Here is a 27,726-nt window from a genome sequence, read left to right on the forward strand (position 1 = left end):
AGGCAGCTAAGACCTCATTTCTTCTTACTGTCCTATCAGCCCCAAGTATCTTATCTTACTGGCAAGCATCACTCCAGAAGTAGTAACAAACTAACAACTATTCAAGGTAACAACTTACTGTGAGACAGGCACTGTTCTCAACATTTACTAGAGATTTTCATTTTCTACAACTACTCTATGAAATCAATACTACCATTATGTCTGTTTTACACAGGAGGGGCACAGGGATGTCAAGTGGCTTGCCCAAGATCACAATCTTAAGTGGTAAAGCAATATGATCATCCAGTCTAATGCCAGAGCCTGAATACTTAACCACTGCATGATTTTGCCTCCAACAGATAACTACCATGAGCCCTAGTGGTGCAGTGGTTAAGGGTTTGGCTGCTAACCAAAAGGTTGGCACTTCGAATCCACCAGCACTCCTTGGAAGCCCTGTGGGGCAGTTCTACTCTGTCCTGTAGGGTCGCTATGAGTCGGAAACAGGTCAATGGCAATGAGTTTTGGTTTAGATAATTCCACCCACCAAAAATGAAACCCAGCCCAATCACTAGGATATTAGGATTAGAAACCACCTCCCATGTGTGTGTTTGTGTCTTTCTCTCTTTTTAATAATAAAAATGAATGTGGGAATGGAGGGGGGAAGGAAGACACAACACTTGTTAAAGGTGATGGAAAAATTTGGGAATGGTAAAGGCTGCCACAAAAATGGTGTGGTGGAGGTGTCTGACCTCCTTTAACTTCACAAGGGGTAAGGAGAATCAAGATCAACAGCCCAAGGCTGATTCCTATAAGGCAGAGGTCAGACATACCTCCTCTCATCAGCCATTTTTACCAATTCTGACACCATCTGTGCCTCCCACAGCGCACTCTACTTCTCTGCTGAGTTCAATAATTTGTTGCAATAGCCACTACAGGATGGGTTCGGGGACGCACTGGACCTACTCTAAGACAGACATGAGCCAAGACTCCATTAATAAACTGACCTCCATATGCCCCCACTCTGACTGGCGGGCCACAGTGACATTTTCAGTCTCCTGGAATTACCGTCAGTTCAGAGCCAGTATCCAGTAATTCCTGAAAAGCACGATTATTTCCCTTTCCCCGATGAACAGTCACTCTTGTAAAAGGCCGTAGGTTCTTTTGGGGAAGGCTGGGAGACAGATTAGCAGTATAAATTTTGGCAGTGTATTGGAGTCCTTCCTCAAGGTGGCCCAGCCTCCCCTTCATTCAAGGGGTTGTAGGTCTTTAAACTTGCTCAAGTCTGGGAACTGATTGAGGGACTGTGACTCTCAGTTCTGGCATGACTCTCTATTCTGCTGTGCACCTGACCTAGAATTCATCCACTTGTACAGATCAAATAAATATTTAGTAGATTTCCTATCTATTTCACTCCTAGGCACACCATAACTAAATAGCCAATGCCATAAGTCCATACAAGTCAAACTATTCTGATTACTGCTTTGACTCTGTTGTCTTTGTTGACTGAGTGTCACCACTTGGCCCTTACTACCACAGGATCCAATCAGCCCCACGGCAGTTAGGTGTCTTAATTCAGTTAAGGCAGTTCCTACTGTCAAATATAATTTACATAAAATAGCAATCACAGCAGTCATCAAGGATGTTGGAGCTCCCTTCAAAAATTTGTTCCTCACAGTTGTGGTAAAGGTGTGTCCTCTGGGCATTTCATATATGGGTCTTTGGGTCTAGCCTGATAAATTCACTCTAGCATGCCAATTTCCCTAAGCCTTTGGATACATTCTTCTACAGTATACCAAGGCAGGTCTGGTACTTTAACCTGATTTAGTGTAGGCCACTGTGTAATCCATGTGTCAGCAACCCAACCAAATAAACTATTAGATCTTTTCCTAACTTCTGGAGCTGAAACACTGAATGAAGAATGTGTGCTTAGTGGACCCATATCAATAAACTTAGACTGATCCATCTTTATGCTTCTTGCACCATTATCTCATATCCTTAATAGCCCATTCCCACTCATATTCCCCAGGCTTCTGTTTGTACATACTAGAAAAGTCAAGCAGTTCTTTTGCAGTGTAGTGTTCCTCCTCCTGGGTCACACTTTGTAGTTCATCTTTTGGGGCTCACTGAGACTTAAGTCTAGTTTATAGGTCTAGAGTCCAGAATCGTAGTGTGGGATTGTTTTGAGAACATTCAGCATTGTCTTGTAAAGCATCTGCCTCAGGCAATGCCCCCAGGCAATGACTCAGGCAAGGGCTCTTTAGAGGCAGCTGAGCTAGGACTAATCTCATTAGAAGGGAGAGGAGGGGCTAATGGTTTTTCTGGGCAGGGTGGTGTAGTAAACAAACATGAAGTAATCTCTTCAGGTTCTGCTGGCAGGAGTGATTCAACAGAATTTAGGGGCTCAGTGTTTCCAGCTTCCTGATTATCTGCCCATATGTCTCCATCCCAAGTTTTAGGGTCCCATTTCTTCCCAATCAATTCCCTCACTTTAACTTCAGCCACCTCTCGTGGTTGGCAATTGAGATGGCATTGTAATTCAGCCACTCTTACAATAAGATTATGAGTTCGGCAATATCAGCTCTGTTACTACAAGAAATAAGGCTTTTTTTCAAAGCACAAGGAGAAACTTTGAGGTCATTTATGCAACACTGAAGCCCTGAGCACATCTTTTTTTCATCAGTTTGTCTGGTGAAAGTAATACCATCCAAGCAGCTTCCTTATACTTCTCATTATGACAAAATTGTAGAAAGTATCATATATGCAATTACCCAGAGCCCTGCCTTTCACCAATCCCTCATCTATTGGTGGTGATACTTTGCATACTTGAATTGCCATCTCATGCCATGGATTGCCAGTGTCCTCTTTACTACTGGAAGCAGAGTTATCACATCTTTAAGATTAACCAGACTTGAGAACAAATTTAGAAAACTCATCCTTACAACTTTGTTTCTCTAGAATCACTCTCAGTAACAAATGTCTTAGACTGAGTTCTCTAGAGAAGCAAAACCAGTAAAGTGTATAAGTATATAAAAAAAAAAAAAAAATCAAGGAAACAGCTCACGCAATCATAGAGGCTGGAACGTCCCAAATCTGTGGATCAGAATAGAGCCTTCTCCTGATTCACATAGCTGCAGGGGCTGGCGAACCCAAGACTGGCAGGTCAGAGAGCAGGGCTCTTGCTGTGAAGATCGACGAATCCCAAGATCGGCAGGTAACCTGCTAGCTCAAGTCTCAAGAGCCAGAGGTCTGACAAACAAGAGGCAGCTACAGGATCCAGAACAAGCCAAAACACTGGCAAGGTGAGCAGGAAGGAAGTAGGTGGCCACAGGCCCCTCTCCCACTGGTACCACCCAGGAGATTCCATCATGGGGGTGATCACACATCAAATTTCAACAGGGAAGTGATCACAGCATTATATAACTGCCAAAACACTGTGAATCACGGCCCAGCCAATTTGACACACAATCTTAACCATCACGGCATCTAAGAATCAAAGTTTCACTTCCCACACCCCTTAAAAAATCCTATGCCTCCACGAGTCTGGAGCCATTGGAAGTATCTCTGCTTCTGACACCAACTGTAAAAATGGCAAGGCGGAGGCTTCTGAACTCCTCTAACTTTACAAGGGGTAAGGAGAATCAAGACCAGCAGCCCAAGGCTGATTCCTATGAGGCAGAGGTCAGACATACCTCCTCTCACAAGTCCTTTTTACCAATTCTGACACCATCTGTCCCTCCCATGGCCACACAGAACTCACAGACAATACTATTAGGAAAGTAACAGGTTACAATTCAGGTTCAGGAATGCTCAGAATACAGTTCTTTGATCAGGACAACCTCGTCTCAGCTGTGCCCACAGGCAGGTCTATCCCTGGCCCTTGGCCCCTTGGCCCCTCAACCTGGCCTTTGCCCTGCTCAGACAAGTGTTACAAACTTCTTTTAGCTCTGCCAATAAGTGTCCAGGGCACCCTGCTCCACCAGCGAGCCTCGGCGCAAAGGTGCTCAGCTTTCTCGCTCCATGGGTCAGCAAACCTAGCTCCACCAAGTGCCCAGAGGCACCCCACTCTGCCAGCAAGCCTCCTGCCGGAAGCTGCTCAGCTTTCTCACTCCATGGGCCAGGAAGGCCACTGCAGCATCTCCTGTTGTTCTCCTGCTAGTCTCCTGGTGATGCTGCCACCATCTCTCTGCCTCTGCTTCTCACCATCTCCACTGTTCTAACTCTCCCTCTCTGCCTTCCATGTTACAATTCCTTCTCTTGGTATCCTGGTTCCAGGAGCTTCTCAGCATAGGGATCCTAGGCTCAAAGGATGTGCTCCACTCCTGGCTCTTCTTTCTGGGGGTGGTGAGATCCTCTCCTTCCTGCCCCTGGGATGGCTCATTTAAGCCTAATGAGGTGGCTAAACTGACCAAATCCTTCCCTAGGGTTTGTAGACCTTATTTGCATGATCCCACCCCCACACGGGTGCCATGAACTTTATTTGCATTATTAGCAAACTATCCAATCCTCAGTGGGCCATAATTATCTTATCTAGAGTCCCACCCAAGTGTGGGGCTATAAATACAAGGTCATGGCGAGAAAAGCCATGTAAAGCGATCCATGGCACGACAGCTGAACAACATGATGAACATATTTAATGTCACTGAACCATACATGCGAAGATTGTTAAAAAGGAAAATGTTTATTACCTATACATTTCCCACCAAAAAAACCCCAAACCAAAACCAGTGCCGTCGAGTCAATTCCAACTCATAGCGATCCTATAGGACAGAGTAGAACTGCCCCATAGAGTTTCCAAGGAGCGCCTGGTGGATTCGAACTGCTGACCCTTTAGTTAGCAGCCATAGCACTGAGCCACTACCCCACCAGGGTTTCCACATTTTCCACACAATTAAAAAAATAAATAAATGTGAATGTCATGGCTGAAATAGTTTCAACTACTGGTCATAAGCAGGCTCTTGGATTATCCACAGATTTCAACCCATATGTTCAATCCCCCCTAAAAAAAAAAAAAAAAAAAAAAAAATTTTTTTTTCCAGGCCCTGTAAATTAAGAGATATTGGTTTGATCTTTCTGGCTCACATCTTTATACACATCTAATACGTATCTAACAAGAACTGTACTCAGCCCTAAACACTTTTGAGCTCTACTTTGCTATACCATTGTATTCCTTATCAATCACCCGTCTTCAAATTTCTGAAGTTGAGCAAAATCCTCAAAAGTATAGAAAGCTTCTTTTTAGATAAGTATATATAATATTCTCACATTGTAAGTCAATGATTCTTAACCTTTTTGGGGCCACTGACCTTTGGAAAATTTGATGAAAGCTGTGGCTCCTAATCTCAAAAGGGATATATTAATATATTTTTAAATGACACTATTTTTTTTTTATAATTCACAGGGCTGTTGACCACCCCCGCCCTCTCCAACCTCTGCCAAAGCCCAACTGCAAGTTAAGAATTCAAATTTGTTCGTCTTGCTTTGCCATAGTAGTATTTACTGACTCTCTGATATTGCAGTATTCCTTTAAATATTAAACTTCCTTTAATGATTTATAATCCTAATCTTATTTGCAAAATTTTAAATAAACAAGATCTTATTTTCAAAAATTGTATTAATGAACAGATTATACGGAAAACTGCTTTACTGCTTATATAAAGAACCATACAGAGGCAAAGGTATCTCCTACTTCCCATGAGTTCTACCACATATTCAATGAGCAGTTTCCCACAAAAATGCTATGAAATCACCCCATGTCTGTAAAGCAATCCAAGTTATAAATGTACAACTGAAGTTCCTTATCCTTACGGGCACACCTTCTTCAGATCTGATAGTAATAACGTCCCACAACTGATTGTAGATAAAGTAGATTTGATCTTTATCTTTTTGAATTTAATGTACCATAGTTAAATAGCCATGTTCACTGGTTTTGATTGCATCACTGTATTTTTTGTTCTTTCTGGTAACATAAAAATATTATATTTCTAGAAGGGGTGCCCTAGAGCTGATGGTCTCTCCTTTCCTTTCCATCCAGAGATTAGAGGAGTGGATAGCTGCGAACTGATACTTTGGTTTGTTATTTGGAGGGACGAAGTAAAAGTTCCTAAGGGTAACTAAACCAAAAAAAAAAAGAAACCCCATTACCACTGAGTCAGTTCTAACTCACAGCAGCCCTACGGGGCAGAGCAGACCTTCCCCATAGGGTTTCCAAGGATGTAATCTTTAGAGGTGCAGACTGCCACATCTTTCTCCCGTGGAGCGCAGCTGGTGGGTTCAAATCTCTGAACTTTCGGTAGCACTTAACCACTGCACCAAAAAGGCAACTTTCCCTCTTAAATAATAAATGGTTGGTGTGTGTCACCACCACAGCAACATCATAAATACTGTGGACCTTCTCTCCAAAAAACGTGCATATATACAAATTCTGCATACAATTTCTGGGAATTCATGGGCCTCCCTGAAACAAGGCCATGGTCCCCACAAACCAAACCAAACCTGGTGCTGAGTCTATTCTGACTCACAGTGACCCTATAGGACAGAGTAGAACTGCCCCATAGGGTTTTCAAGGTTGTAATCTTTTTTTTTTAATCTTTACAGAAGCAGGCTGCCACATCTTTCTCCCAAAGAGCAGCTGGTGGGTTCAAACCACAGACCTTGCAGTCAGTAGCCGAGTGCTTAACCACTAAACCACCAGGGCTCTTTATGATGCCCAGACCTCAATATTAAGTACTTATCCCTGCATTCAGTAGAGAGGTGTGAGCCAACTTTTCTCTGATCTCTAGGACTTCATCTCCTTGAAACGACACGAAGAATCTAAGACTGTTCTGTCTTTAAAGGCGTTAATCATACACACACACACACACACACACACACACACACACACACAAAACCCAGCACCATCAGAAATAAGAACCACAGCATTCTTTGTTTCTAGGGAGTTTCTCAAAGTGCAAAGGGATTAACTGCTCTCACAGAAAGGTCCTGGCTCTTTTTTACTTCGAAGGTTGAGAACCTGAGGGATGGACGGCCTTCTGAGTCTGCCACAGTGACTTCATCCTGCATCTCTCCAGAGAGCTAATCAGGAGATATCCTGACGCTAGCAACACAAACAAGCCAGGAATTAACCTGGCTAATGCAGGTGCTGTCTGGTAGGACACGGACACCACCCATCTCACAAGTTCTGACCTACCTACCTTCAAGTCCCTTGTTCTGCCACACCTTCCCTGTGACCTCCCTCTTCTCAAACTCCTTTTGGATTTAATAATTCCAGTGTTCAATTAGCCACCTTTTCTATTGTGTCTAATTTGGTCTCATTCTATCTCGTTCTCATTGTTTAATGTTTTCCTCTATATACGTCATATAGCTCAGTTGTCTATAATACACTGTTAGGCACACATATGGTCTATATTCATTATCCCTCAGACTCCAAGATTATACTTAAAAAAAAAAAATTTACCATTGAGTCAAATATGACTCATGGCTACCCCACGTATTTCAGGGTAGAGCTTTGATTCATAGGGTTTTCAATGGCTGTGATCTTCCAGAGGTAGATCGCCAAGCCTGACTTTTGAGGCGCCTCTGGGTGGACTCAAACCAACAACTTTTCAGTTAGAAGCTAAGTGTTTAACTATCTGTGTCACCCAGGGACTCCTAAAATTAAGCCAAAGCTAGAAAAAGTATTGTTTGAAAGATTCGTTTCTTCAATTTATAAAAGTTATTTTCTAAATGTGATCTTCTTTGCCACTGAAATGTGTTCCCCATAGTTCTACTAGGTTTCTTAATTCTGAATTTTGCCCAGATAAGACTATACTAATTACAGAGACTAAATATAATAATGCTTAATATTCCATTATCTTAAAAAAAAATTAGTATTGTAAAGTGATGAGCAGGCAGAAGTGAGATGAAGTGAAATCTTTACAGAAACAATAAGAAAAAGTTTTCAAGCGTTCAACATCGTTGGCCACTTGTCGCATGATTCTGTGACTGGAAACCAGGACAGCTTTTGAAAAGCTGGTCACCTTGGAAAGCACAGACACCTCTAAAAATAAAAATTAACGTTTCCAGACTCTGCCATAATGGTTTCCTGGTAAACAGGGAGACATGCTTGCTATTCTACCCCACACGGGGGTTGAAGCAATTAATTATTCAACATTTGGAAAGTGCTTTGAAGACAGTAGAAGCTAAGTGCTGAAAATCAGCATCAATTTTCAGCAAACTGCACTTAAAGTGAACTCACAAGGTTTATTGTTGGAAACTGAATCATTAATATAAGTTCATGTTTCCTTTTTCCATTTCATGGAGACCATTAGACCAAATAGCAACACCCATATGGTTCTTTCCTTTCCTTTTGGTCAATCTGTGAGTATCCCGTGGATAAAAATACTGGTTCTTAATTTTCAGAGAAAATGTAAATTTTAATAATGTCGTTTCATTGGAATTTACAGTGATGAGCTTATTAGATATCCTCCTTCTACCTTTTACTTAGATAATATAATAAACAGTGAATTTACTAAATGATTTGTAAAACTTTAAGAATAATTTAAACCTAGTTTAATGTACTTCAACTGTGCTAGTTATCGTTAAAAACACTTATTCCAGTGCCCATGACTGTACTACACGTATAAATTTAGATGAAAAATCTAAGAATTCATTAACCTTGATTAACAAGCTATTCTATTTAAATTTTAAAAGCATTTTAAATAGACCATTTTTCCTCCTTATCTACAATACACCCTGGTTGATATACATTCATTTTAAAAAACTCAAATAATGGCTGAGAAGAAGAAGTATTTTTACACCAAGGTCTAACTAAAACCCACGAAAAAGCCACCTGACCTGCACTCATGCTAAAACAAGGGCAGGTGAGATATTAAGTGGTTTTTAAATAGGGGGTCACTAACAGGCCATACTATGCAATGCCATCACACAATAATTGTGGCTAGTTTGGGGTTAAATATACAAATCATTTTCACCTCTGTCCATTTTGGAGGCTTGTACTAATCCAGACAGTATGTAATGTTGTACAAAATGTTATTTTTCATTTCTTATCTCCTATGCTGAAAGATCATATATACAAATGTCATAATTTCATGTTTTTGAGAATTAAAAACTGTACTGATATAATCTTATTGGATATTGGACTATTTCCCATTAAATCAAGTTCAATAGCATTTCTCTAAAAAAGGGAGCTTATGTATTTTAATCCCCAAAATACAGTTTTAAGAGTCATCTTTGCTTTTAGAAAGGCTTGTTACTTTAAACAGTAATACCTTTTAAAAACCTATTAACCAGTAGGATATCCTGCTGCCCTAGTGGTTAAGAGCTATGGCTGCTAAACAAAGGGTTGGCAGTTTGAATCCTCAGAAACCCTGTGGGGCAGTTCTACTCTGACACATAGGGTTGCTATGACTCAGAACTAACTCGACAGCAATGAGTTATTAGCCAGTAACCAGCTGCTATCGAGTTGATTCCAACTCATGACAACCTCATGTGTGTCAGTATAGAACTGTGCTCCATAGCGTTTTCAATGGCTAATTTTTTCAGAAGTAGATCATCAGGCCTTTCTCGGAGGTGCCTTTGGGTGGACTCAAACCTCCAGCCTTTTGGATATCTGCCAAGCTCATTATCCATTTGTACCATGAAGGGTCTCCACAAATCTATTAACAAAAAACAAAAACAAACCCACTGCCATCGAGTCAATTCCGATTCACGGCCACACTAGAGGACAGAGTAGAGCTGCCCCATAGGGTTTCCAAGGAGTGCCTGGTAGATTCGAACTGCTGACCTTTTGGTTAGCAGCCGTAGCTCTTAACCACTACGCCACCAAGGTTTCCACAAGTCTATTAGTCAATCTTAAATCTTTTATCCATATTCACTCCTCCCAAATACCCCCCCAAAAAAATATGTAAGTGAAATCTTAAATATGATAAACATTCCAGATCTCAGTAGGAAAAAACAGCGTTGGTTGTTGAAGTGTGAAGATCTCCCTTAAGTTCCTGGCTCACATAGCAAAAGTAACTATGGAGTTCTGCATGGAACCCACAACAGGCTGCTCAACTCAAAAGTAAGGTCAACATCAAAACAGCTAAGACAAAAGTTCTCATTAACTCAGCTGAATGCAATGCTTATTACATACAGTTTCAAAGGGGCGCCTGGTGGATTCGAACCACTGACCTTTTGCTTAGCAGCCATAGCACTTAACCACTACCCTACCAGGGTTTCCATAGTCTATATAATCTCTATCTTTTATGGCTTATAGTATAATAATTATACAGATAAATTATTTTTCAAGGTTCATTCCTAAGCTTCTCATTTCTTTCAAAGAAATTTTGCAGAGCTAAAGAAACTTAAGATGGGAAAGGAAAACAGATTCAAGGAACGTTTCTCTTTAGAAAAAGTCTTTCAAAGGAGGTACCATGTTATTTCCTCCTCTGCTCTACTGTCTTTATTCAAACGAGTTGCTGTCAAGTTGATTCCTACTCATGGCAACCCCATGAGTTGCAGAGTAGAATTATACTCACTGGGTTTTCAAGGCGTGGCCTTTAAGCAGATAGCCCAGCCTTTCTTCCAAGGTGATGCTGGGTGGGTTCGAACCACCAACCTTTGGGTTAATAGTCAAGTGCTTAACCATTTGAGCCACCCAGGGACTCCTCTGTTATTTATTAGGGTGTGCCAATAATGGAATATTGGTACAAACAGAAAAAATGTGCACACTTCTATGTTTTAAAGAGGTATTTTGCAGCATACGTTCTTAACTATCGCTGTTGTTAACAGAGCACTTGATCTTTAAAAATAAACAGCTTAGTATGATACAGTTACTATATTTGTGAGCAATTAAGTCATTTCGAATGAAATGCTTTCCATCCATATGAATATGAAGGAGATAAAAACTGTCCAAGGGAATTAGCCATGTCCCCAAGTGAATGAGAAATGAATTGGCAGAGACTGAGTCTCCATGAGAACATTACTTTGAATCAAAACCAAATTTCTAAAAGACTCCAGGTGATCTGCTCTGTATTTATGGAATTTAAATACTGAAACATCGAAAAAGAATGATTCTGAAATGTTTAAGAAATGAAGCAATTCAATTAAGTGGTGATGTTATCTTTATTGAGGATATGTTGGGATGGTTAGCTCTGGAACCAGAGTGATAGGGAAGGTGAAGACTAAGACTGTGAGAACCTTCTCAGCTGGATATTATCACCTGATCATGCATTGCTTTTATCACACCACTCCACAACTCAACAGCACTGGATGAGTTGATTCCCCCTTAATTTAGGAGTTACTTCTCTGAGTTACTTTGAGGGACATGAAGAACTAACACATACACCAAAACCCAAACCACGCCCAATGCCATCAATTCTGACTCATAGTGATCCTATAAGACAGAGCAGAACTGCTCCCACAGGATTTCCAGGGAGTGACTAGTGAATTCGAACTGCCAACCTTTTGGTTAGCAGCTGAGATCTTAACCACTGCACCACCAGGGCTCTGCTGACTCATAGGGACTCATAGGAAGAAATTGTTTCATTTCTTAAACTAGAACAGGGTAGAATTGCCCCATAGGATTTTCAAGGCTGTAATCCTTCTAGAAGCAGACTGCCACATCTTTCTTCCACAGAGCGCGTGGTAGGTTCAAACTGCCAACCTTTTGATTAGCCAAGCACTTTAACCACTACAGCACCAGGGCTCCTTTAATCTAAATGTTATTCACCATGTGCCTCTATGCTTCAAATCCCAACATCAGTAATTATTTCTATTGAATCTTCTGGTAAAAATTTAAAACACAAATTCTACTAAAACACACAGAACATGTAACTATTCCTTACAAAGATGTTGTCAGATGCTTTCCTCTTGCAAAGAGAATTAGAAAAAATTGATAATGATACCATTAGCTTTCAAACTCATAGCATATTAGAAGATCCATATTGTAAGAGAAAGGTAGGGCTGGTAAAGCCCAGGTATGATGATAATAACTAATGCTTAAATCACACCATGTGCTATGCCCTTTTCTAAGCATTTTACACGTATGAACTTACTCAACAAAGAACTGATGCATTTAAATCTTTGGTGTTGGTGAAGAAAATTGAATATACCATGGACTGCCAAAAGAACAAACAAATCTGTCTTGGAAGGATTACAGCCAGCAGAGTGCTCCTTAGAAGCAAGGATGGTAAGACTTCGTCTCATTTACTTTGGACATGTTATCAGGAGGTAACAGTCCCTAGAGAAAGACATCATATTTGGTAGAGGGTTAGCAAAAAAGACGAAGACCCTCAAGGAGATGTACTGACACAGTGGCTGCAACAATGGTCTCAAACACAGCAATGACTATGAGGATGGAGTAGGACTGGGCAGCATTTTGTTCTGTTGTACATACGGTCACTATGAGTGGGGACCTAACAACAACAACTTACTCAAACGCAGAGAATTAAATGAATCAAGTACAGATGAAAACCTGGAAGCACACAGTCGCCCAAGTTATGAGACGCTAAAGATTTAGGTGCTGGATTGCACTGCCCAGATCTCCCCTTCAGAACTGAGGTGCCTCCCCAGCTGCTGGGAGTGTTGGTTGCTTAGGGCCCTCAACTGAGTCTTTCTCTGCAAATTACCTTAGCCAAGGAGAGCCAGCCCAGAATACTCTCTCCTGGGTCTCCTAATACATTAAACCTAATGACACCAAAGCACACAACCAATAGCCACCTCAAGCTACCCCCACACCCAGAGCTACACCCTGTTACATGCTGATACCTGGATCCCAAAGCAGCTCTCAAAGTTATGACTCCCTCAACTTTGTCTTACAGCTGCCTCTCTCGATATGGCTAAGGCCCAAGGGCACAGTAAGGGGGCAGAGAGCATAGTGCCCTCCATTCCTTCTTTCTCCCATCTCTCACCCCAGCCTCTAGTCAAAACTCCATTCCTCGTATATATTCAAGTCATGAAAACAGATACCTGGGAGACCACTACCCATCATGAAAACAACAAGCCTATATCCTTAATCTCTGTTCAGACACAGCTAACATACCCTCTTTAAAACATAAAGAATAAGCAAAAGAATGTATGAAGCATAACACTGTAGGAATACATGGTGTAGGATAAGTAGCGTAGGATAAATAATGTAGGATAAATAGCTCCACACTTCTCCAGCCCTGAGAGCATCACTAAATGATATAACGACGACCATGAGTGATGAACAAAAGAGAAAATTATACTCAATGTGTTGTTAAGAAAGGAGATAAGTGTGTGCACTTCATTTTTGGAATGATGTACATCAAAAAAATACCTTAAAACAATGTTAGTTTGGATACTTAATCAGGTACGCTTCAGCTACCATAAAATTCAATTAACGTGAATATACTCTGATGGAAGTAGATAAACAGACCACTCCTGCAATTTAAGCAGACAGATTCACAATTTTTCAGACTCAGGCTCCTCAAAACATAATTTCTCCTTCCTTGATTTCTCAGCCTCTGCAACTCATAGCACCTACTGTCCATGCTTCAGGCATTCATGTTCTCCCACCACTTCTCCCACATCCGGGTTCCCTTAGATCTCATATCCCTGGACACTCACCGTAGAAATGAATCCCTCACTGCTGCTACAGGACTAAGAAGTTATTCTACTACCAGCAATCTGCTTGAAGCCTGGGCCACATGCTCTAGCCTGCTTTTTCCTGCTGCTCTGGTTTTTATATAGAGGACACCGTGTTGTTCAAGCCCATATGCTGGAATCCATCCATCACAGAAGTTAAAAACTGTGAGCCAAGCAGGAATGTATAGCACTGGACTTTCTAAGCTCTCCATTTTATTTGTGAACACAATATTCCATCTAAACAAAATTATTCAACACAATAATTTTTAAAAACTATATAAATAAAATATTTTTATATAAATAAATATATTTCATTTAGTTATATTTCAGATTACTGGGATTATTCCAAATGAACCCAAAACTTAAAAAACTGGTTTCAATTCAGAAATATGCTCAATTCCATTTTATTGGCAGCAAGGTGTGAGTATGATGCAATGAGGACCAAATGCTCATTGCTCATTTTACAGCCTCAAGCTTAACAATTCACTTAAACCAATGCCTTCTGGTTAAAATCAAGAGCTAAGACATGCTGAGCCTAAACTTTATAAGAAATGCCATGTAGGGTCAGACCCACAATCCCCCAGACCAACATTCCGTGACAAGATCAAAGAACAAGAAATTATTCTACAAAATTATAAGTGTTTTGAACAAAGTGCTATGAGAGAGTTCAGGATAAAGAGAGAACAATCATCCAAAAGATTAAGTCTATTTACCAAGCACATCCATCTTCTCTTTTAAATTGTATGAATATTTAATCTACCCAATGATTTGTTCTGGACCTCCTCCTCTTGGAGAAGCCAGTTTCTCCTCTTGGGGTAAAAAGCTGCTCACAGAAATGCTCACTACATAAATTTAAAACTCTTTCATTTATGCTAACCCTACTTCTCTCAGTTATATGTGGTAAATGTAGTTCCGATATTCTTGGATTTGGGGGAAAGTATTCACAACATTATAAGCTTTACTGAGGTCTCCTTTCAAACATCATTGTTCAGGTCTATAAGTATTCAAATAGCTTTTGGTCTGTTCTCTTAAACTCCTCTATACTCACAATATGTAGTTCATTTCTCTAGGCCTTTCCCATTCATGTCACTTTTGAGGCACAAGACCAAACCTTCAAGGGAGCTTTCTAGGTAAGACTGCACAAGGTTCAGCCAAACAGACAAATATACACACAGCACTAAAAGGTCCCCCATTAAGAGCTAATAATTGAACTCAAATATGTGTTCAAGTGTAGTATTTATCAACATTCTAAAGAATAGTGAAACATTGAGATTTCACTGGAAATATTATGCATATATAGTAAGTAAAACACCCATTTCAGAATGCTTCAATATATTGTGCACTCACATGTATTGTAAGGCAAATAATATATATCTAACATATACAGAATTACAGTACAATGATACTCTTTGACCTTTACACAAAATCCAGTATTAATATGGCACCCTAACACCAGTACCATAACTAAGTTTTATTCTCTCTCACTTATATTTGTGTTGTGTCTTCCAAAGATTTTTATGGTAACAACAACCGGATTTAAAACTCTGAGAGCTATCATTTTGAAAAAAAAAGATTTTGAATGAAGCAAACAGCAAATGCACAGAGACGTGAATAAGTAAGTGAATAAATGACTTCCCTTGTCTACCACATGAGCACCTTTTCCAACTGAAACTCATAAAACAGTAGCTATGTTTAATTCTGTGATTTTACAATACCTAGTACATAAAAAAATAATTTTTATTATTTTTTAGTATATAATCAGTGGTTAATAAACAAACATTTCTTAAGAGTGGGTATAAAAGCAACAATTCCTTAGAAATATTTGTAGCCAAATGCCTTGAATCTTAAAAAGTGGTGCCAATTGGGGGAAGCTGGATGAAGGGTATGTGAAATCTCTCTGTACTATTTCTACAAACTCTTCTGAGCCTATAATTATTTCAAAATAAAAAGCTTTCTCAAAAAGTGTTGCCAATTCATTTTTAATCTTAGATAAACAGTGAATAAAAACATGTCCAATTCAAAGAACAGATTAGATACAATCATATCAAAACAGAGAGATAAAGTAATTTTTCCAAGGAACTATATAACACATCACAAACTTTAATGACGAAGCGTCATCCCAAAAGCTACTGGATTCCAAACTACAACAGATTTCGTGAGACATGTTTGAAAGCCCTAAGAACAACGATCAGACTACTACACTGAAGGAATATCTCCAGAAGTAAGAGAGTTCAGATAAAGTCAAGGGAGATGACTAAGCATCTCTGGTTGACTTGTCCAGATTTTTAAAGTAACTGTGTATCATTCCACTAAATAAGTATTTTCTGCTATGGAACAGGCTAGGCACTGTGAGGACAGCAAAAGACATTCTGACACAGCTCTTGCAGGGAAGAAGCAGATAGTATAGCAGGACAACATGAATACATACAAGACAATTAGAGGGCAGTGGAAAGCAATAAGCAATAAAGTGATCAATTAAAGTGTAGAATTCACTGCCTAAAGTTTTGGCAACAACCTGAAACTGTATTTTCTTCTGACATTTTTTGGACAGATGTTTTTGTTTTATTTTTTAATCATTCTTCTGGGGAAATTTATCTGATCTCATTTATCTAAATCTTTTGAGACATCTCCTCTCTGCCCTTTTTCCCTGCAAAGGAACTCAACTGGTAAAAGTGCAAACGTGTGACTGGGCGCCCCTGCTTAATCTGTTAACACTCAGTAATTTTTCCAAAGGTGATTGTAATCAGTACTTTAGCGATCTCCCTACCAAGAGGCCCTACTCTCTCGCTAACATCATGAGTGCTCATCTCACATTCCTAAGGATGTAGTCCCCAGAGGTCAAAGGAACGAAGGAATTTGTGAAGCAGCTCAACCGCATCCTCTCGCTGCAGCTGCAGTCAACATGCATCACGAGAGCAAAGGGTTTCAGGAGCACAGCCACCCACACTCATGGGCCAAACTTTCCATCTGACTGACAGTCTCACTGAGTCCTCACTCAGTACAAACATGTTTCATCAAATGACACATTTGGGGCTTCATTCATGATCATTCTGGGGTAAACAAAGAAAACCAAACCCACTGCCGTCAAATCGATTCCAACTCATAGCGACCCTATAGAACAGAGTAGAGCTGCCCCATAGAGTTTCCAAGGAGCGCCTGGTGGATTCAAACTGCCACACTTTTGGGTAGCAGACATAGCTCTTGACCACTATGCCACCGATGCAAAAACCTAGTTTGCATCAAAGACATTAGCAATATTCCAATCAGGCCATATACACAACATATTTCCATGCTGACGAGCATTAAGAAATGGAAGCACTAACCTCATCCCCTTAGGATAACGGTTTAGACATCACAGCTGCTATGATCCTATCCTTTACACAGTTAAAAAAGACCCATTGCCGTTGAGTTGTTTCCAACTCTAAGCGACCCTATAGAACAGAGTTGAACCAAACCATAGGGTTTCCAAGGAGCACCTGGTGGATTCAAACTGCCAACCTTTTGGTTAGCAGCCATAGCTCTTACCCACTACGCCACCAGGGTTTCCTTTACATAGTTGTTCATCCCTAAATCCACAGCATCAGTTTAAAACAAGGGGAGAGGGGCCTCATGTGCTGACTGTTGGACCCAAAGGATCCAGCATGCCTGGATGCTTTTGTTTTAAAGCTATCCAGTTTACCTTCTCAAAGGAGTCACATCACCCAGAATAGGAGATGAAGTTTTCTGAAATTCACTATTTCGTATTTATTTCACTTTTCCATAGCATTATGTCTATAGGAGAAAACAAAAGCTGTCTGCAATACCAAATGATTCCATTTTCCACTAAATCACCTCAAAGCAGCCACATTTGAGTCAAACACACAGGAGGTATGATACCTAAACTGTAAACCTCCTCATAAAATGTGGACTCACTTAGCTTATTCTGAAGTAATATGTTATGTGCTCAGTACTCCAAGCACCACAAAACAGTTATACTTAAATAATGAGAGCCAATTAACCAAGGCCACTATCATCTCTCAAAAGAAAGAAAAGTGAAATATTCAAACATAAAAAAGGAAAAGAAAAGCAGTCAAATTAGACTTCCATATAAAAATCCAAGCTCCTTCTGCTTTAAGCCCAATTTGTCAAAAGAATACCTACTATTCTTAATGAAGCATCAGGCAATTCTCCAAAACAAAAATCATACAAATTTTAATGCTACTTAATTTAAAAATAAACATGTCACTAAACCTCTTTTAAGTTGAAGTAAAAAAAGAGGATCCTGAAGTTAAATGAATAGTTGAAAATCAGTCCTTTCAAGGACTTAAGGATTATTGCTTTACACAAACATTTGTAAGGCACATACTACAAGTTTGCTCTTAGTATTAGAATAACACATCTGAGAAACGCCTTATCCATACTCTGCTAAAAGGGTGCTTTACAAGCTCCAGTTTTCAGATATAATTCATTCTTCAACATTTAATTTTGTGTGAAACATGGTTTCCAAGGTATCAGCACTGAAGAACCCACTACAATATTTTAAATCTGGAGATTTGTGCTCCGGCAGTATAATTATAGAAGCTAAAAATATTCAGTGTATAAGCTTTGGGGGGATCACCCATGGGGTGAAGAGCAGTGTCATCATTTTCGAGGGTTCTCTAGGTCCTGTGTGTGCTACTTGGGGGCAGAAATTTAATATGAACTACACAGTGAAATAGGTGATCTCAAGCTGCTGCCCATTAGACTCAATTTTCCAATCTGATGTTTTAAAAATCCTGTTCCTAACTCAGCTTTGGCAATAAAAAGTAAAATCCTAGAGAAAAAAAACGTAAAACTGAATCACCCAGAGTAACAGCTCAAGAAAGGAGTTTAAATGTGTTGTTCATTCATTCAGCCAAAAAACATTTATTAATATACCAGGAGCTGGCACGGTTCACCTTAAAAATAAGCACCGATGTAGGATACAAAAACAATAATAAAAACTAGCTTATGCATGGCCATTTCAAGCTTGGAGCAAGGTTTCATAGCGATCACCAAGTAAGAGAGCACAGCTTCCAAACGCAAAGCCTACTGGTCACTCGGCAACACAATGTTGTAAGAGTCTTCATTTTTATGTTCAGCACAGAGGAAAAGTTCTGCATGATCTCGAATGTAGTATTAAAATTGTTTTGTTTTTTAAGGAAAGGATTTCACAGATTCTGAGTATAATTTTTACAGGTTCAAAATGTTTCTATCCTCTTTACCCACTTATTTGACTTATTATATGGAAGGACTGATGAATGAGTTTGCCTGGGTAGCTGAGTTTTCTTTAAAAAATAAGGAAAGTTAATTCCCCAGGTATGAAAATCTTCCTTACGTGGGGTAACACTGGACAAAAACATCATGAGCAAAAAACCTAAACAGGTACTTCACAAAAGAGTATGGCCAGTAAACATATGAAAATGTACTTGGGAAATGAACACTAAAATATGACACCATTATATATCTACCAGAATGGCTAAAATGAAAAAGACAGATAATATCAGCTGTTTGTAAGAATATGGAGCAGCCAAAACTCTCATCCACTGCTGGTGGGAGTATGAATTAGTACCACTCTAGAAGGAAGGCTGACCCAGCAATTTAGCTCACAACACACACAACAGAAATCCCACATTTACCAAAAGACTTACATAAGACTGTTTGCAGCACCACCATTTATAATAGCCCAAAACTGGAAACAACCCAAATAGCCATCAAGAGTGAAATGGTGTACTCATACAGTGGAACACTACACAGCAATAAGAATAAACAAAATTGTTGTTATACACAAAACACAAATGAATCTCACAAACGTAATGTTAAGCAAAAGAAGTTGGACACAAGAATACATACCATGCGATTGACGGATCAAAAGTTCATTAATATCGTTATGGACTGAACTGTGTCCTCCCAAAATATATGTCAACTTGGCTAGTGTGTGATTATCTACCATTTTGTCATCTGATAAGATTTTCCTATCTGATGTAAAATCTTACCTCCACGATATTAATGAGGCAAGATTAGAGACAGTTATGTTAATGAGGCAGGACTCAATCTACAAGATTAAGTTTTGTCTTAAATCAATCTCTTTTGAGATACAAAAGAGAGAAGCAAGCAGAGAAAGAGGGGCACCTCATACCACCACAAAAGCAGTGCTGGGAGCACCTTTGGACCCAGGGTTCCTGTGTTGAGAAGCTCCTAGACCAGGGGAAGATTAATGACAAAGACCTTCCTGTACGCCAAAAGAGAAAGAAAGCCTTCCCCTGGAGCTGGCGTCCTGAATTCGGACTTCTAGCCTAATAGACTGTGAGAGAATAAACTTCTGTTTGTTAAAGTCATCTGCTTATGGTGTTTCTGTTACAGCAGCACTAGATAACTAAGACAAATAGGTAAGCGTAATCTACAGACTTAAAGAAGCCCTGGTCACACAGTGGTTCAAGCACTCAGCTGCTAACCAAAAGGTCAGCTGCACCCATCAGCCACTCTACAGGAGAAAGATGTGGTAGTCTACTTCCGTAAAGATTTACAGCCTCGGAAACCCTACAGGGTGACTATGAGTTGAAATCGACTCAATGGCAGTGAGTATAGACTCAGAAGGCAGAAGAGAGATTACTTCTAGGATAAGGAATGATTTCAGGGAAAGGAAGGGAGCTTCTGGATGCTGGCAATGGTTATATATTGGTCTTGGCACTCGTGACATGGATGTACTCATTCAGAAAATCACTGAGCTGTTACTTATGACTTAATGACTATAAACTTTTCTGTACATATGTTTTATTTCAATGAAGACATTGGAAGGAGAAAGGAAGGATAAAAGTAAAGGTGAGAGGGAGGAAGGGAGTGTAACACAGTGATGCAATCAGGGTCTAGGGCTCAACCACTATGCTTGCTTTAATTCTTGCATCTGCTTTAGTAGTTTGTCTACCTCTTCCTTTACTACCAAGCTGTCCTCTGGCCTCTTTCAATGTTATCCATGTATCTTCCGATATCTATCTTCTAATTTGTAGTGTATAGTCAGCTACAGGATTAGAAACCTTATAATCACTCACGTTAGAACTGTATGTGAATTAAGAGCAAATCAAACTACAGTGAGATAACCAGTTCACCCACTACTAGGATGGCTACAACAGAAAAAATGGAAAATATCAAATGTTGGTGAGGATGTGGAGAAATTGGTACCCTCATCCATTGCTGGTGGGAAAGCAAAATGGTGCAGCTGTGGTGAAAAACAGTTTGGTGGTTTCTCAAAAAGTTAAACATAGAACTACCACGTGCTCAGCAATTCCGCTCTTACATATACCCAAAAGCAGCAACACAAACAGAAACATACAAGCACACCAGTGTTCACTGTAGCACTTTGCACAATAGCCAAAAGGTGAAATTAAACTCCACTGCCCATCAACAGGTAAATGGATAAACAAAATGTGGTATATACATCCAATGGAATATTAGCCATAAGGAGAAATGAACTCTTGATGCATGCCACGACATGGATGAACCTTAAAAACATTATGCTGAGTGATGGAAGTCAGTCACTAAAGGACAAATAATATATCATCTCACTAATACGAAACACCTAGAAGAGGCAAATGTATAGAGTTCAAAGTTTAACAGTGGTTACCTGGAGCAGGAGGAAGAGGGGATGGGGAAAGCACTGTTCAGGAAGCAGTGAGTGTCTGTCCGTGGTGATGCTTGCACAACATGACCGACGTAACTGGCCTCAGTGAATTGTACATGTGAATAATGTTGCACTGGCAAATGCTGTGTTACCCACATTTTTACAAAAATTTAAAAAAAAAAAAGTACACAGACTGTGAGGGATCCTATGAGGAAAGTGAATCCACTTTAATGTAGGTACTTTTGACCTATTTTGACTGCTCAGACAATTTTTTTTTTGGCTGGGGCCTATGCCAAGTATATAAGTTGCAAAGAGATGAAGTTGCTACTAGGCCCTTTCAGAGAATATTAGATGTCCAGGCTAAAATTAACCCAAAACCAAACTAAAAGCCATTGCCGTTGAGTCAACTCTGACTCACAGCAACCCTACAGGACAGAGTAGAGCTACCCCATAGAGCTTCTAAGGAGCGCCTGGATGATTGGAACTTTTGGTTAGCAGCTGTTAGCCATAACCAATATAAAATGCCAGACCCCGCAGGTTTACTTATTTGTAAACATTTTAAATGAGAGAATACGTCAGTGAAAATAAAGAGAAAAGACACTGCTAACTTCTTATCTAAGACATTATGAATAGCTTTTCTACTTGTGTCATCAGTTTTAAAGACAATATATTCCTTTTTCATTTTGTATTTTTATTAATTTTTATCCTAAAAATCCCCCAAAAAATATCCTAGGGGTTTTATTTAAAACCCTTTCTAAGAGTTCTAATACAGAAATTAAGGAGCCCTGGTGGCCAGTGGTTAAGCACTCAGCTGCTAACCAAAAGGTCGGCAGTTCAAACCCACCAACTGCTCCACAGGAAAAAAAAGTCTGCTTCCATACAGGTTACAGCCTTGGAAACCCTATACGGGGCAGTTCCACTCTGTCCTGTAGGGTCGCTATGAGTCGGAATCGACTCAATAGCAATGAGTTTTTTTTGAATACAGAAATTCAGGTTAAACTTCAGATACCCTTTTCCCATGCAATTACCCACAAAGTAAAAAAACAAACCCCCAAGGTATCATTATCAGTTGATTTTTTTTCCATGAAAAACAAAAGTTAGCTCTCAAGACAGGAGCTAAAATTGGTAAACACAAACTGAAAATTCTTCAGTAGTGAAACACCCTCTGGCACTGTAGAACCTAAAATAAAGATGAGGCAAGTGGGAGCTGTTGCTGAGTGGAATTACCGGTGAGTAAAGGAGCCCTGGTGGCACAACGATTAAGCACTTGGCTGGTAACAGAAAGGTTGGCGGTTTGAACGCACCTAGCGGCCCTGTGGGGAAAAAGGCCTGGAGATCAGCTCCTGTAAAGATTACAGCCAATTTAAAAAAAAAAAAAAACCAATGGGGCAGTTTACTCTGTCACATAGGGTCACTATGAGTCGAAAATTAACTTGACAACACCTAACAACACCACCAAAGTGGAGGGTCAGCAAAAATGAGGAAAACTCTCAATGGGATGGATCCAAACAACAGCCACAAAATGAACTCAAACATACCAACGATCATGAAGATGGCACAGGACCAAACAATGCTTCGTTCTGTTATACATTAGGTCACCATGAGTTGGAGTTGACTCGACAGCAGCTAACAACAACAACAAAGTAAACCACTTTCAACCAGGATAAACCTTTACCTGCATTAATATCTTTGGCTGTGACTGGAAAGACATTCATTCATTCAAGGACAGTCATTCAACAAACATGTATCACTAGTAAAAGATAAAGTGTTCCTTCCTACCTCCACCAATAATTTTCTGTTTAGTTTAAGAAAAGCACATAAAGTTCTCTGTATCTTAGTTTCCTCATCCTTTCAATGAGCATAATAATCCCTTACAGCAATTAATTTGCAGGGAAGAATAATAAGATGATATTTTGGCTTAGGAAAATAACTACAGATACACAGGGTTTCACCATTGCTGTTTCTACCACCAGCTATTCAAATATACAACTTAATTCAGAGAGAAGTCAGACTTTGTCACTAAGGAATAAAGTTAGGAACATTATGATGAGGACTGGAGGAAAAATTGTTCTCTTCTTTGCCACAATAGGTAAATAAAGCAATCACCATTGATAGCCTCAAAGTCCTTTTGACGCCTTCTTTGAAATGTCATTGTACTACAGAGGCTAGAGAAACGCAGTAAAAGTCACTGCCACCAAATCATTATGACAGCAGTAAATCTGGCTCTAGATAAAATAAAATGGGCCACCTCTACAAACAACTAGTACTTGTGTGTGCATATAAACGTAAATCAGACAGAGCTGAGTAAGGGGAGGGGAGAGGTTTAAAAGAATCCATCTCCAAAACCAATCAAACTAAACCCACTGCCATAGAGTCAATTCTGACTCATAATGACCCTATAGGACAGAGTAGAACTGCCCCATAGGATTTCCAAGGCTGTAAATCTTTATAGAAGCAGACTGCCACATCTTTCTTCCGCAGAGTAGTTTGGTGGGTTCAAACCACCAACCCTTCAGTTAGCAGCCAAGTGCTTTAACAACGGCACCACCAGGGATCCTCCATCCACCTCCACTGCTAGAAAAATAACTAAAGGCATGCAATTCGGAGCAATATAAAATATCATCTTCATGTTAAAAAGACAGCAGTATATTTTTTATTTTGTGGCACAACCACATCTAATATTTAAATACGGGGAGGAAGGTAAAATATATTTGGAATACAACTTAGCCCTGACCTTACATAAAAGAAACATGATTCTCACCCTTCCCTTAAAATTCTTGCATCATGCAAAAAATTCCTGTAAGTAGCAAAATCTAGTTTTTGTAAAGTCTTATTAACTTCCTGGATATTCCTAAATTACCTATTTTATTAAATGATCCCCCCAAATAAATAAATATCATAACTCATAGGTTGGCCTCAATACACCATCAACAGTGAGAGCCAAGGTATACATTCTGCTTACAGCTTCCTTTTCTCACTAAATCATGTGCCCTGATTCCTTCCATTTAGCAATCACTAATCATCATTAGATTTTCTTTTCTCAGTTTGTTCTTTCCACTTCTAATCTTAGTATCTATCAACCCCAGTCTTAGATTTTATTCACTTTACTAAAAATGAATAAAGAAACTCCAAGAACCAAGCATGGCTGATGTGTATCACCACAATGGAACAGCAGTGAATTCTCTCGGGGGTCTTTTCCACTAACAATAGCGGTCCTCATGGACCGAAGCACCCTCAGAGGCAGGCAGAGAAACCTGATTATCTCCATGATTTACCAGCTAACATGTAATTCCCTTCCTTAAGTGCTGTGTTTTCCTTTAAGATGCAAGCTATGGCCAGACTATTTCTCTTGTTATCAGCACAAGAGATCAGAACCTCAAAATTGTACTTGCCAGAGCTCAGTGAAAAATGAGATTACCACCAGGGTGTGCTGGAAGTTGTCCCAAAGGTTACCCGATTTCTATCACATTTTCTCTCAATACTCTTCCTTGATTTCCTTTCACAAACATTACTGTAAATCCAAAGTGTCTCCTAATCATTTAAAAGACTGAATAATGGCAGTAACAGTCAAACAGTTAAAGCAATTTTATGTTGGCAAAATGAACTAGAAACTATAAACTAAGAGTACATTCTGGCAATCTCATTGGCTAAGATGCTTTATAAATGTTTGTAAGTCTCCAGAAATAATCCTGAAACTGCAAATGATACTGAAAACCTGATTTTGAAAAATACTCACAGACAGAATTTGGGTGGTTGCTGAGATTTCTCTTTTCTCAAAGGTAGACATGCCTGGAACTATTCGAGCCCCCACTTCTCTAAATGCCCTGTGCTTCAACTGTTCATAAAGCACTACTTTCCTGTATTTATCCATATCTGTGTCATCTTAACTTAGAAACTCAGGGATGAAGTTAATTTCAAGGTTTAATACAAAGAGACTAGAGTCCTATCACTACTTTTAACTTTAAAATGAAAGTAAAAGTTTTTTTTCTCAGTTATGAAAGCTAAAGAAAAATAAACGGGCATGCTTCCTTTGAATGAAGTTATACAAATAACCTAAATCTATGTGCTATAATAACCATGAAAATTATTTAAATGCTAACGTGATACATACAGGGAGACTTCTTTTCAGTCGGAAACACTTTCAAAGGACATGACATTAGCTGCAAGAAGCTACAGAATACTTTCCTAACATCACTGAAGAATCCATTCAAATCAGAAAGAAAAAAGAATAAACCCTCAATGAGCAATGTACACTTTAATTCATCTAATAAGGTAATATTCCAACTCCAAATTCTAGATACATAAAAGGGGGGGGAGGGACTGGAGGGAGGAGGCACACAGAATACAATGCAGTGTCTCTCAGCAAAGAACGGCTCCAGGATTTGAGACAATGTCTGTGTAACACTGAGGGGTTAAGAATAGCCCAGCATTCACGATTTCTCATTAGAAGCAACTTTTCCCTGCACTGAAGTGAGACAGGAAAAGAAGTGAGGAGTGTAAACCAAAGTGATTACTGCTCTTCAGTGTCAAGTCTGGAAAGAGCTTGCTGCGGTCAATTATGCTGAGAAGGTAGGGCCTTGAAAAGAATGCCGGGTAGAAAATATAGAAGTTTTACAATGAACTGAAAAAAAATGCTCTACACTGGCAGAACAGCCCTGGAACTGCTTCTTTCTCCATCTTTCACGTCAAGATCAGGGTTGGTTCCCCCTCGCCCCCCACTGCTGTTCTTTAAGAACTTTTTTTCCTTGTGGAGCTTGCTGCAGTTTGCTGATGTAGTTCTCAACTCCTGCCTTCCTTTGGTGACTGTTATTAACGGACTGGCACAGGCTGAGTAAAATGCACTTAAGAAAAAAGGAATCACCACTCCTTGCCAAGACGCACATGCTGCCCAGTACCTGAGGAAGAGCTCTGCTAACGCTCGCCAAGAGAAATCCCAGTTTAACCTCTGCCTCCCACTTCCAAATCCATTGCAAATAAATGTGCGTGTGCCACTTGCAGAGAATCTGCCTGACTCACCTCCCCTCCTCCTGCCTGCGGTGTGCCAGGGAAAGATGTGAATGCTCCGTCCTGGAGCGGGCAGGCAACCGCGGCCCCAGTAGCGCCGAGAGTCCCCCAGGCCTCCCCCACCGGTGGTTTGGAAACGTCTCCCCTCAGGCAGGTGCCCAGCCGCACTCGCGACCACCCAGGCTCACAGGAACACACGTGTCACCGCGCCCGAGCCCGGCCCGCCGTGTACACTTGCCTCATAGACCTGGCAACAATGCCCGGCTTTGCGCTGGGGGCTTTGCGAGGGGGAGAAACAGGATCACCAACTCCTCCACTAATGCTAAGAAGAAAAAAGAAGTACTTTTCCGCGGAAACAGCCGTCACACGTCGCCAGCGCCCAGCAAGGGGGATGCCCGGCCCGGAGCTGACCTCGCCCTCCCTGGAGCGCGCCGAGGCCGCTTGCGCTCCCTCCCGGACCGGCCCCAGCTGGGGCCCCGCGTCCGCCGCCCCTGTGAGGCGGAGGACTGGGCCGACCCTCCCTCTGCTTCCAGGACTGGGAGCTCACCTCCTAGGGTCCGGCTTCCGTCGCTCCTCCAGTTTGGAGGCGGAGTGTGGGGCTGCAGCGGCCGCCGCCGCCGCCGCCGCTTTCGCTGCTGCCACCGCCGCCGCTGCCAAAGCGCTGCCCGGCGCGCCGCCGGGACTGGAAGCTGGGGGCCCGCGGGCTCCCCGGAGGCGCGGGCCCGGGGCGCGGCGGGGCCGAGCCGCGGGAAGTTGTTGGCGCGAGGCGCAGAGCGAGCGGGGCGCGAGTCACCCGCTCCCAAGTAGTCACAACTTTGCCGCCCGAGTGGGTGCGCGCTCCGGGGCAGAGGGAGGCGAGCGCGCGAGAGCGGGGTGAGGGCGCTGGGGCGGAGGGTCTTCGGAGCAGGCACAACTGGAAATCAGAACGGCCCACGAGAAAGGGGGAGAAAGCGGGGCGGGGGGAATGTCTACACGGCCCGCGTGGCACGCGGGGAGTGAGTGTGTGAGAGTGCGGGCGCCTACTCTACTTTGCCTTCCGCGGCTCCTGCATATTCATGGGGATCTCCAATGTTACTGCCAGTAACTAACACTGCAGCAGCGGTGCCCGGCCGGGACGCCCCTCGGGAACGAGCCGGGGGACAGGGGCTCGGAGTAGGCGGCCGCGGCGATGGCTGTGGCGCGAGCGCGAGCCCGCGATCCATATTTAAAGCCCCGAGTGGCCTCGGCCGGCCCCCTGCCCTGCCCTCGCTCACCCGCCCGGCCCCCACCGTTCGGGGCCGCCGCTCGGCGTCAGCCGCCCGGGCATCCGTGGCGGCGGGGAGGGGCCTCGGCTGCGCCGCCTCCGCCGGGTGCTACGACTTCGCGCGCTGCTCCCGCCTAGGGCTGGCGGTGGACCGAATCCCGATCCGCGGCCCTCGCTTCCTCGAATTCTCTCTCTCACGCCCTGAGCGCGCTGCCAGGTTGAGCTTTGTGTCCTATTCACAAGAGTTCCGGCCTGGGCAGAGACTACTCTTCCCATGCAATCCTGAAGTTGCATGTGT

The 27,726-nt window shown here is 41.4% G+C and overlaps 1 protein-coding gene across 1 annotated transcript in view; it reads right to left on the reverse strand.

The window, feature by feature from the left end:
- Positions 1–27,474, reverse strand: part of SLC4A4 (solute carrier family 4 member 4) — a 387,871-nt gene extending 360,397 nt beyond the window's left edge. The window contains exon 1 of the mRNA XM_049886070.1: positions 26,733–27,474. The gene's annotated coding sequence lies outside the window, so the exon portion shown is untranslated. The remainder of the gene's footprint in view (positions 1–26,732) is intronic.
- Positions 27,475–27,726: the final 252 nt, after the last annotated feature.

The sequence above is a fragment of the Elephas maximus genome, chromosome 5, assembly GCF_024166365.1.
Source record: "Elephas maximus indicus isolate mEleMax1 chromosome 5, mEleMax1 primary haplotype, whole genome shotgun sequence".
Classification (NCBI taxonomy): domain Eukaryota; kingdom Metazoa; phylum Chordata; class Mammalia; order Proboscidea; family Elephantidae; genus Elephas; species Elephas maximus.